Raw genomic sequence first — 11,569 nt, 5'->3', positions numbered from 1 at the left:
CGTCAAACATAGTTATAGGAGGCACGTCCTACATAAGTCCAGGAGTGGAAACCTGCGCAGGATAAGTTAACAACTTAGGCTTAAAATATACACAAAAGGGTGGGCTTCCAAAGCACATCACCTTAGGCTAAACCTAAGAAACTAGCTAGAACCTAACCACTACGCCTCTGGATTGGCAGGAGCATGTGTAGGCTCCCTGGACCTCTGAACCTCGGTTGTAGGGGTGGAAGCCTTTGGGGTCTGCATTGCATCAGCAGCAGCAGGGGATCGAGCCCTTGGAGTTGACACCACAGTAGCTTGTGAAGGTTGAGCACCAGCAGCAGTACGTGCAGCATCCTTCTTCTGCAGCTCCTGCAAAAGCAAGCGCCAACTTATAAGTATGGCCAACACATAAAACAAAAACCAAACGAAGAACAATAAGCTGTGGGAAACTAACCTCAGCTTGACGCAATTCTGCCATCGAGCGAGCCTCCGCTCGGCCAAATTTCACTTAGAAGGATTTCATGAAGTTGCGAATAGACCTTCTCACCCTGCGGGACAACACCCTGAGCTCGCCTAGGTCCTCAAGGTCCCTCTCTTGCACGCCATTGATGTGCAAACACCCGTCCTATGCTAGGATCTTTGAGAAGTTGGTGGCGGAGGCTAGTGCTCCTAAGTTGACGGCGCCGCCAATGAAATTAGGCAGCTTCACAAAGTTTGCCTTCATCCAAGAAAATATGTTGAATCCCAAAGGCTCAGTAGGCAATGCAGATGTGGAGCCCCTGAATTGCTCTAGGGTGCCCACATAAAGCTCAGCAGCAGCCACCCTGAGTTCCTTGGCGTCTTCCAGGCGCTGGCTCAAAAGATTCACTTGAGCCTTTAGCGCCGCGCTAGACTCCCTCTCGGTGTCAACCTCCTCGCAAAGGTTGTCGGCCATCTCCACAGCCTTCAGGGAGCGCTCAGAAGCCAACTGCTCGGTAGCCTTTGCGTCCTCCACTTGCTTGTTCAAGGATTCAACCTCCTTGCAAAGATTCTCTAGGTCGGCACGAGTGGTATTAAGGCCGCCAACGTCCCCTGCGAGCCAATCCTTTTCGGTCTCCAGCGTGTCAATCTCCTTCTTCAAGGCCTCAATAGCCAGGTTGCGATCAACAACTTCTTCAGTGCTACGCTCCTCAAGAGCCTCCGCCATCTGATGACTCTATCAAAACGAAGGTCAGTCACACAAAAATACGGTGAAGGGAAGGGAAGAATAAAGCTCGACGCACCACGCACTGCTGTTCCAAATTCATGCGCAGCAGTTTGAAGTAATCAACACTCCTTAGTTTATGGCGAAGGCGACCTAATAAGAAAACCAAGTATAAGAAAGGTAAGACTAAAAACGAATAGCAAGACAAAAATTAAAACACAACCTCCTATCTCTCTATAAACAGCTTCAAGGGCATCCGCCCACCCACATATAGTGCTATCAGAAGCCCCTGAAATAGCACACAAGGTCATTAGCAAAGTGCAAAGTAAGGTACACAAAACTTAGTACAAAGGAGAAACAAAAATAAACAAACATGTGCCAAGAGCCATGCCTGGACCAGAGGGACGAGGGGTCTCGCCAACAAGTGGAGGCCTCGAAGGTGCGCCCAAACCAATCCGAGCAACATCCACGCCCACAGGATCGTAAGGATCCGTGTTGTCTACAAGGGCCTTCGTCAAATCCACTGGAAAAAACCAAACCAAAATAAGTCTCAAAAATTAAGGTATGAAGCAACCAGGCAAATTGAAGTCGATAGATAACTTACCCAGGTGCAGAGGAATCTGAACAACATTTGAAGTACCAGCCTCCGTGGTCCGCTACGCAAAAGCCCGAAAGGCCACACTCTAAAAAGGGCTAGGAGAAGATTGCGCCTCCGCCTCATCTTCAGACACCTCGATGGCCCGGGTGGCCGCTGGACGGTGCATGCTCGCAACACCAGCCCCCGTGTCTCTAGGAGGGGAGACGTCTCTAGCACCAAGGCCTTCACCTTCAGAATCGGAGGAGTCATCACCCAAAAATGTCAGGCATGGGCACCACGGTGGAAGGCTCAGCAGTACTCCCTCCTCCCATCCCCCAGAGAGCGTCCTCAATGAACCTGTCACCGCGTAAATCCAAAGAGGCAGCATAGTGCTCGCCCTCCGTCCCAACGCCCTCAGAAGCAGGACCTCTGCCTACATTTTCTGCAACCTCTTCATCATCAGCGGCGGAGGCAGCGGCTGAGGCAGTGGCAGAGGCAACACCAGACAAGGGGATGGTTTTTTGTTTCTTGCTGATGGTTTTAGGCCCATCAGCCCCCTTCCTCTTCTTCGACTCCGCCACCGCATTAGCATTTTTAGGAGCAGCCTTCTTTGCCTTCTCTTCGATAGATTCCAGGACCTTCGAAGGAACCTTATGCTCCTCATGATGGATACCTGACTCTTCAAAAACCTGATTTAGATGAGGTATCGTGCCTTCAACGGCCCACCGCGCAAGAAATTCTCTGTCGGAGATGTCACTGACGATCTCCCGTGCACCTTCCTCCTTAGAAGACACAAAGTCTTCCGCACTCTCACCCTCCGGCAGCTCAATCCCAAATCAGGGGAAAGGAACCCCTCAGCCGGCCCGTAAATAGGAATATTCACCGTCTCAATCTTGAACGAAGGCCTCGATTTCCCAAGCGGCCAATAGTTCCCCGGAGTACCGACAAGCCAAGGCGAAGGCCTTGTCATAGGCCTCCCTCTGAGGAGTCATCTTCTCACTAGGATTGACCTTCGTCAGAGGCTTCATCTCCGTCATTACGGAGGCCAACGGGAAGCGGGTACTCTTCTTCCCATCCTCGTGTGTAGTGGCGACGCCGAAGGTCTAGACATAAAACTAGTATTTCATCTAGCCTTTATCCCACTTGTTCTTCTGGCACCAAGAGATCTCCAATTGAGATCCCCCCTGCTGCCTCTTCGCCCTAAAAGCATAGCTTCCGTATTGAGCTATGAGCTCATCTTCACCCACCTTCTTCGGCTAACGCTAAAGTTCATAGTATGCGCAAAAAGTATCCAAATCAGGCGTAGCGCTATAGGACTCACAGGCCCCACAAAATTTACTCAGAGTGAGGAAGTCATTGGGGGTCAGATGATGAATCTGAAGGTCAAAGTCCTCAAGCACTTGGGGGAGGAACTTGACGGAAGGTAGATGAAGGCCGCATGAAAAGTAATCCTTGAAAACAACGGCATAGTCCTTACCAGGCGAAGGCATAGTCTCGCCCTGCGGAGGCTTAGCTTGGCCTGCGGGGAACATCCCTTCCTTCTCAAGCTTGGCGATCATATTCTTGGTCATCAACGAAGGCCCAAAATCCCACGTCTTCCTAGCCATCAGACCTGCTTCTTCAGCTCCGATTAGATCACCAATGGAGGCTTCGACGCTAGCGAGATCTTCCACAAGCTCTTGCGCCTCTGCACTAGCAACCATACACTCCTCGAACCGTGCAGACCACCCGCTCGTCCGAATACCAATAAGATGGTGGTAAGGACCAAAGAAAGTAGCCCGGCGGGGAGGAGAGCTAACAGGAGGAGCCACCGCCAAAATAGTGGGCAAGGGCTAAAGCCAACCGGAGGCTAGGAACAAAAACTAAAGGCTGAAGAAAACTAAAGAGGACTCCATGGAACAAGGACAAGAACTTGAAAACAAAAGATGTGAAAGTGACTGCTTAGATAAGAGATGGGGGAGCCCCCGCCAAGCCCCCTTTATATAGACGGTGAACGGACGCTTTGCCTTCCAGGCGCCAACGGTCGAGTCCGTTTGCACTCATCGGTTCCAGAGCCACCGCATCCAATCAAAATACGCAACGTCACGAGGCCAATAGTCAGATCTGAGCGCCCTAGGGGTGAAGAGGGGGACAGCCTACATGTCAGCAAAGGGCCTCCACGCCTCAAAAGTATACCACATTTTGAGGACAAGGCCCACCAGCATCAGACCATGCCCTCAAAAGGGGGGAACTGTTGGGGAATGACCACGAGTCGCGGAGGCCGTAGAGTTTGGAGACAGCGGAGACTAACAAGCGAACTGGTTTTTCATGTGATGTGCTAGAAAGTTATGTGAAGGCCTCCGCCCTGATGGCCGCCTGAGGTGGAGGCCTGAGGAGCACGACGAAGGCTCGCGGAAGCCAGGCCAATGGCGGAGGTCCTTGCGGCTTAGGCGAAGGCCTCAGCCCAGGCCATGACGACGAAGGCTAGGCGGAGGCGCCCTGGGGTAGAGACTCGAGCACCCCGAGAGACCACAGAATCGGCGGTGGTGGGCTGTGGTCCATTGGCAAGCCTACGACAATGGCCCGCCAAGCAGAGGCGGTTCATTAGAGGATGCCCTAACTGCCCCCGCTGGCATGTACTAGCATTAGGATATTCCTGAGATGTACAGCAGCCGTTAGGGGGCAAAATTGTAATGAGTCGTGGTAGCATACAGTGCCCTATAAATGGGGGGCACAAATGCTATAAAGAGAGAGGTTGGTGAATACATTAATGAAACCCTAGCCCCTTTGGGGCCCGCTTCTGTGCTCCCATACCTTACCTTGGCTCTCGACCTTCGCCCAAGGCCATCGCTTGGGCTGAGGACCCGAGTGTTCACCCTTGGTGGAAACTACTTTTCCAACAATTGGGAATGACCCGATTACAATATACGGTGGCAAAAACCGCTACCGACCCCGCCGCGGACGAAGACCGGAGAAGATCGGCAACCCCCCACCCTATATGAAGCAGGATCCGCGCAACGTCGCGGAGTATCTCCCACCACCTCATGTAGTTGTGGGGGCTGCCTCGCTGGAGTCCTTCCACCCTTGAAGAAGCAGTCGCCCGGCGGACAACACCAAGCTTCCTCGGAGGGAAGCGTCGCACTTCATCGCCACCGCCATCGCTGCCAAAGAAGATGGATCTGAGGAAGAAGAAGAGAGGGGGTCATAGGAAGGTATTGAAGATGTCGCGTCCCTTGGGGGCCTTCTTTTATGGCCAAAGGCGGTGCGCTGTGAGCGGCTCCGGGCCCTCCGATCAGCTAAACCAGGATATATCGCCGTGTCTTCTTGCGTATTCTTGAGTACCTGAGCCACCGGAGACCCACACTCCTAATATCCGACGAACAACAACGATTTTGGGGGCTATAGTCTATTGCAACGAACCTGCAACATCGCGCACGCACCATGGAGAGTGAGCAGCTGGCTTCTGCATGCCTTTTATAGGCTATCGGCAGTGGTTATGTGGATTGGATGCCGTAGATTTTCAGATATCTTGGTGGTAGGTGGGATGGAGGGCAGAGATTTTCACTGATCTTTAAGTGAACGGCCACTATAAAAGAAATGCACTTGCGGCTCACTTAATCGAGCCTTGTAAATGTGTCATTTTGACTGGCGTCTGGCTTAACAGAACCGCCAGTGAAAATGCCATTTACACCGGCGGTTGTCGTTACTCTACCGCTATTGTAAATATTATATTTACAATGGCGGTCTTCATAGCCGAACCACCGGTGTAAATAGGTTTACATTGGTGGATCGTAGCAAGGGCCCACCAATTTTACACTAGTGGCGCTAGCTCGTTATGAACCGCCAGTGAAAAAAATGGGTACCACCAAGAGAAATCATCGTTGTACTGGTGTGTGTTTTGTAACTTCTATGCAACACCTGTCATAGACATTTTCATGGCATTAGTGTAAGCATGGGACTTCCATCCGTTTTGACATTTATCACCTTTGTTATAGCATTCCACAAAAGTCTCCAGAAGTATCTTCTACATATCATAATTCCAAATAACATAAACCATAGCAGCCTTTTTTCCCTTTTCAGAGCTAAAAAATTATAAACGGGATATTATTACACCTCAGCACACACGCTGAATATTATTACGGCACCAGGAGCCCGAGATATTTCGTGTACGGCTTGCTTCTTTTTCTTTTTTTGACCTAGTACGGCCGGCTTACTTCCGGGCAGGGCGCCCAGCTGGACGGACGCTGAGCGCCAAGCCCCTGCGTTGTTTCCTGCACAAGTCTACGGAGCAAGCAATGCGCGCTGCAAGCTGATAGTACACGGCTGCTCTCATCCTATCGTCGCTGATGCAAACGCATACGCATATATGTTGCCCACAGGCATATATATATGCGCTGCCGCGCTGCACCAAGCTTCCAACACGATTTCCTTAAAAAAAAATCTTCCAACACGTAGGATACTACGATGCCTCGTGCCAGAACACTGCTGCTTCTGCTCCTCGTCGTCACTGTCTTTGCCGCGAGCTTGATCGCCTCTGAATCCATCGGCGATGGAAGCCAGCAGGTCAGAAGGATCATCTATCCATCATCATGCATGCAGATTTTGTTGCTGCCAATAGCTATAGCATGCGTGCTTGTAGCATGTTGTTGGTTGTGTCTTGTGTTCTTTTCTATCCAGGATCTGCATAGTATATTTATCGCATCTGTTTGATCCTGATAAGCAGGTCTACATCGTGTACCTGGGGCATCTACCGGCCAGCATGGATGCGTCAGAACCTGAAGGTTTCTCTGCTGTAGAATTTGCTCATCACGACCTGTTGAATCAGGTCCTCGACGACGGCAGGTCGGAAAATCTCTTTTTTACCACAGAAGAGTAGTAATCCAGGCCTCTGTTTTTATATGATCAGGCTATTAGTTGTCAAAGAAACGGATACGAGTGTCCCAACGGATTCGTCGATGCTCCCAAGAGCCAATAATGTTGGCTTCGAAAACGAAACAAAACATAGACAAGATTGTCTTTATACAAGAGCCAATGCATTTTGTCTTTTGCAGCTCTGCTTCGGACAGGATTCTCCGTAGTTACAAGAGAAGCTTAAATGGCTTTGCCGCCAAGCTAAGCAAAGAAGAGGCAGATAAACTGTCTGGTTGGTGCAAAACATGCTCTTGTTTTCAATCATTTTCTTTTGTGATTGTGGATTGAGGTTTATTTGTGACCTATATGTCACAAGGACGTAGAGACATCAATGCAAGATGAAGGGATAGCTGGATGAACACAAACATATACAACAATTTTTAATTGATATATCAACGGTATGAATCATAAAGCATGAATAGCGTTGTCTCAGTCTTATACCTTTTTCCTTGTTACCTTTAGGCATGAATGGCGTTGTCTCAGTCTTCCCAAGTAGGACCCTCGATCTTTTGACCACAAGATCCTGGGACTTCCTTGGCTTCCCTCAAACGCCCATTGAAGAACTACGATTGGAGGGAGACGTCATCATTGGTATGCTCGACACCGGTATATGGCCTGACTCGCCATCCTTCTCCGACGAAGGCTTTGGCCCACCACCGAGCAAGTGGAAGGGTACATGCCACAACTTCACGTGCAACAAGTATGAAAACACCTTTCCTTTTAGTGTCTAGCTAGCTCAAATTAGTTGTTTGAGATATCCCTTATTTGCTAGTTACATTCCACATTCAGCCAAAAAATTATCAATAGAAATGTTCCATTAAAGCAAAGGAAAACATGACATAGGCTCACTATTTGACTATGGCGAGACATGCAGTAAAATCATCGGAGCACGCGCCTACGACGGAGGATCCAGCAGCTCTGGCCAGTCGCCACTGGACGAAGACGGTCACGGCAGCCACACGGCATCCACCGCGGCCGGGCGTGCGGTAGCCAACGTCAGCTTGTACGGCTTGGCTGCCGGCACAGCTCGTGGCGCGGTGCCTGGTGCCAGGCTCGCCATCTACAAGGTTTGCTGTGGCGAGGCTGACATCCTCGCGGGGTTCGACGACGCCATCGCCGACGGTGTGGACGTGATCTCCATCTCCATCGGGAGCCTCTTCGCGTCTGAGTACTTCAGCGACGTGATAGCCATCGGCTCCTTCCACGCCATGAGGCGTGGGGTGCTCACGTCCGCATCGGCCGGGAACTCCGGTCTGGAAGGCTTAACCGTTAGCAACGTCGCGCCGTGGTTGCTGTCTGTGGCGGCGAGCAGCATCGATCGCCGATTCATCGACAAGATTGTTCTTGGCAACGGCAAGACCATAGTGGTCAGTGCTGAAATCAACATGTTCATGTGACCTCTCCCTCTAATACTAGAACTTTTTTTTTCTTCACTGAAATGAATATGTACTGTACCAACCATGCATTACATTGTGTTCTGCTTTTGCAGGGAGACTCCATTAACACCTTCCCAAAGCTGTCAAATGCCACGCTTGCAATCCCCGCCAACGGGTAAGAAGATGATGAGAATGCATGAGTCAATGGCAACACGATAGGCATTTCGAAAACTGGAATTTTGCAGCATTTCATATCAATCAGTTGGATGGCCGCAAAACTCTTGAAAACAACACCAAGAATTATAATTTCTGAGTAGGACCGGCCACTGGCAAGTAGTACGTTCGTGTTTATGGTTTCTTGCTACACGTGTAGGTCCTGTGATCCAGATAACCTCGCCGGAGGTTCATACACAGGCAAGATCGTCCTCTGCCAGAGGGCCGTGGAAAACGACGGCTCGGGTCCTCTCTTGGCCGGTGCAGCAGGCGTAGTCATAGTCAGCGGAATACCCGATGTGGCCTTTACTCTGCCTCTCCCCGGTCTGACGGTAACTAGGGATGACTTCAACCAAATCATGGCCTATGTCAACAGTACAAGGTGAGTGAGTTCACTGACCACATACTTTCTTGCATTCGTGTTCGATTGTCTGATATTCGAGTTTGTTCTGCAGTAATCCTGTGGGTACCATAGACACCACCGAGACAACAGTCAATCCACAAGCTCCGGTAGCCGCCTCGTTCTCTTCTCCAGGCCCCAACGTGGTCACCCCTGATATCTTGAAGGTGAGTGCCTGCCTGACAGTGTTCACGATCATCTGCCGTCATTGCAAATTAAAAATGTCACACGTACAGAAATTAATTTGTACAACACTCAAATTAATGCAGCCTGATCTGTCTGCACCGGGGATTGACATCATAGCCTCATGGTCGCTGCTGTCATCGCCTACGGGCATTGCCAACGACACAAGGAAGGTTCAGTACAACATCATCTCCGGCACATCCATGGCATGCCCACACGCGAGCGGAGCCGCTGCATACGTCAAGTCATTCCACCGTGACTGGTCACCGGCGATGATCATGTCGGCTCTCATCACCACCGGTATGGTGTAGAGTTCTGTGTCATTTTTACTAAGCTAATTTGTTCATCTCGGTAAACAATTTGCAATAATATATGGCAATGCATTATGCTCATTGTCACGCAGCCACTCCGATGGACACTCCGGCCAACTCCAACACCAGCGCCCTCAAGTACGGCGCCGGGCAGCTCAACCCAGTAAAGGCGCATGACCCAGGACTCGTGTACGACGCATCGGAGAGCGACTACGTGGCTATGCTGTGCGCGCAGGGCTACAACGCCACGCAGCTCGCGCTCATCACCGGCTCCAACACCACGGCTTGCAACAACAGCTCGATGTCCAGCTCTCCCCGCGACCTCAACTACCCGACCATGGCGGCCAGTGTGGAGCCGGGGAAGAACTTCACCGTGGTCTTCCCGCGGACCGTCACCAACGTCGGCGCCGCAAGCGCCGTGTATGACCTCAGGCTCGAGTTTCCTGACGAGGCAGCCAATGTCCCACTGCTGAAGTTTCACCGAGCGAGCTAGAGTTTAACGAGCAGAACCAGAAGGCCTCGTTCACCGTGACTGTGTCCGGCGTGGTGCTGGACGAGGGCCAGGTCTACTCTTTCACCGTCGTGTGGTACAACAACGAACATAAGGTGAGCAGCCCAGTGGTGGTGTACACAATGAGACAGTGAGGGAGGTGCCATGCAACGCTTGAGTTTTGTGCAATGGTTCAAGAGTTAAGCTTCCTTGTTTTGGCCAGGAATAATAAATACATAAACTTGTCAAATCCCCGGATAACAGTAGCTTTAGTACCATCTTTTGTAGAAGAGGTAAGAGAGGCTACCTTATAATTGAACCATATCCGGCCTGCATTGATCCCTAAGAGAGTTCTATCAAGTTTTGTTGGCATGTGCTAAAAGATGATGGTGTGGCAATGTTTGAGAAGTTTCATATGGGCAGTTCACTATGTAGCCTCCATTTTGGCACAATAATTCTACTACCAAAGAATAATGACACGTAGCAAATCCGGCAATGCAGACCTATATATTTGTTGAATGTGTACTTCAAAAATTATATTCCAAAGCAGGTAGGCACTAATAAACTCATGAAGGCTACTCAACAAATTACGAAACTCTCCCAGGTAGCGTTACTACTAGGGAGAAATACATCGAGGGCACCATTTTCTAGTATGAAATAATACATACAAAATACAAATTGGTTTTTCGGATGACATTGAAGTTTATGTGAATTCCTACACAACAAGCTCTAAAAATCTACACAACAAGCTCTAAAATGAAGGGGGGTTTATCATATTTTTGGTGCGAGTGGGTTAAATCATTTGTTCAAGGAGACAATGTAGGGATAAGGAGGAATGGTTTATTGCGATCGTATCTTCAGAACAAGAAAGTCCTAAGACAAGGTGACCCACTATCCCCTATAATATTCAATATAGTAGGGGATATGTTCAGTGGTGGATCTGAAAAATAAGTTTGGAGGTGCTTCTTCTGTTATCTTCCATCTCTAGCCCCTCCTTCTAAGCTTCCATGGGTACCAATCTGTCGGAGATGGAGGCTCCATGCTTCGAGTAATGATAGTACGGGCTCAACCCACCCCCACCGGTGCTAAATCCATCCCAAGATATGTTGGCAATCATTTTGGCTAGATCCAAGGGAGAGTCCAGGGAAAGTGGTAGTTCCTTGTTTAATTAGAGATGGGTGTTGGTATTTCTTAGCGCAATCACCAAGTATGGAGGTTTAAGTCCATCCCCGGTAAAGGCGCCATAAATGCCTTTTGATATTTCTTAGCACCATTACTAAGATTAATTAAACCTTAGCGACACCGCCAAAAAACACCAACTACGATAGTTCTTAACGATTACAGAAAATATCCGCAAGCGCACGGATCTATCGTTATAGCATTTCACCTGAAAGTATTCAGGGTATCATTATTTATATTTTCTCAAAGGAGGGCAAGGTGTAAGAGTCTAGCATAAGTACGTGGCCAACTCCAACACCACTGAATATGGACACACTGGCCAACTCCAACACCAACGCGCTCAAGTACGGCACTGGGCAGCTCAACCTGGTAAAGGCGCACGACCCAGGACTCGTGTACGACACATCGGAGAGCGACTACGTGGCTATGCTGTGCGCGCAGGGGTACAACGCCATGCAGCTCGCACTCATCACCGGCTCCAACACCACGGCCTGCAGCAATGGATTGACGGCCATCTCTCCTAGAGACCTCAACTACCCGACCATGGCGGCCCGTGTGGAGCTAGGGAAGAACTTCACCGTGGTCTTCCGCGGACCGTCACCAACGTCGGCGCCGCAAGCGCCGTGTATGACCTCAGGTTCGAGTTTCCTGACGAGGCGGCCAATGTCCTCACTGCTGAAGTTTCACCGAGCGAGCTAGAGTTCAGTGAGCGGAACCAGAAGGTCTCGTTCACCATGACTGTGTCCAGCGTGGTGCTGGAGGAGGGCATGGTCCTACTCTTTCAC

The 11,569-nt window shown here is 50.1% G+C and overlaps 1 pseudogene; it reads left to right on the top strand.

The window, feature by feature from the left end:
- Window positions 1-6,150: 6,150 nt before the first annotated feature.
- Window positions 6,151-9,853, top strand: LOC136541544 (subtilisin-like protease SBT4.3; annotated as a pseudogene).
- Window positions 9,854-11,569: the final 1,716 nt, after the last annotated feature.

The sequence above is a fragment of the Miscanthus floridulus genome, chromosome 3 (assembly GCF_019320115.1).
Source record: "Miscanthus floridulus cultivar M001 chromosome 3, ASM1932011v1, whole genome shotgun sequence".
In the NCBI taxonomy this organism is placed as follows: domain Eukaryota; kingdom Viridiplantae; phylum Streptophyta; class Magnoliopsida; order Poales; family Poaceae; genus Miscanthus; species Miscanthus floridulus.
This window is presented reverse-complemented; position numbering and strand designations above follow the sequence as displayed.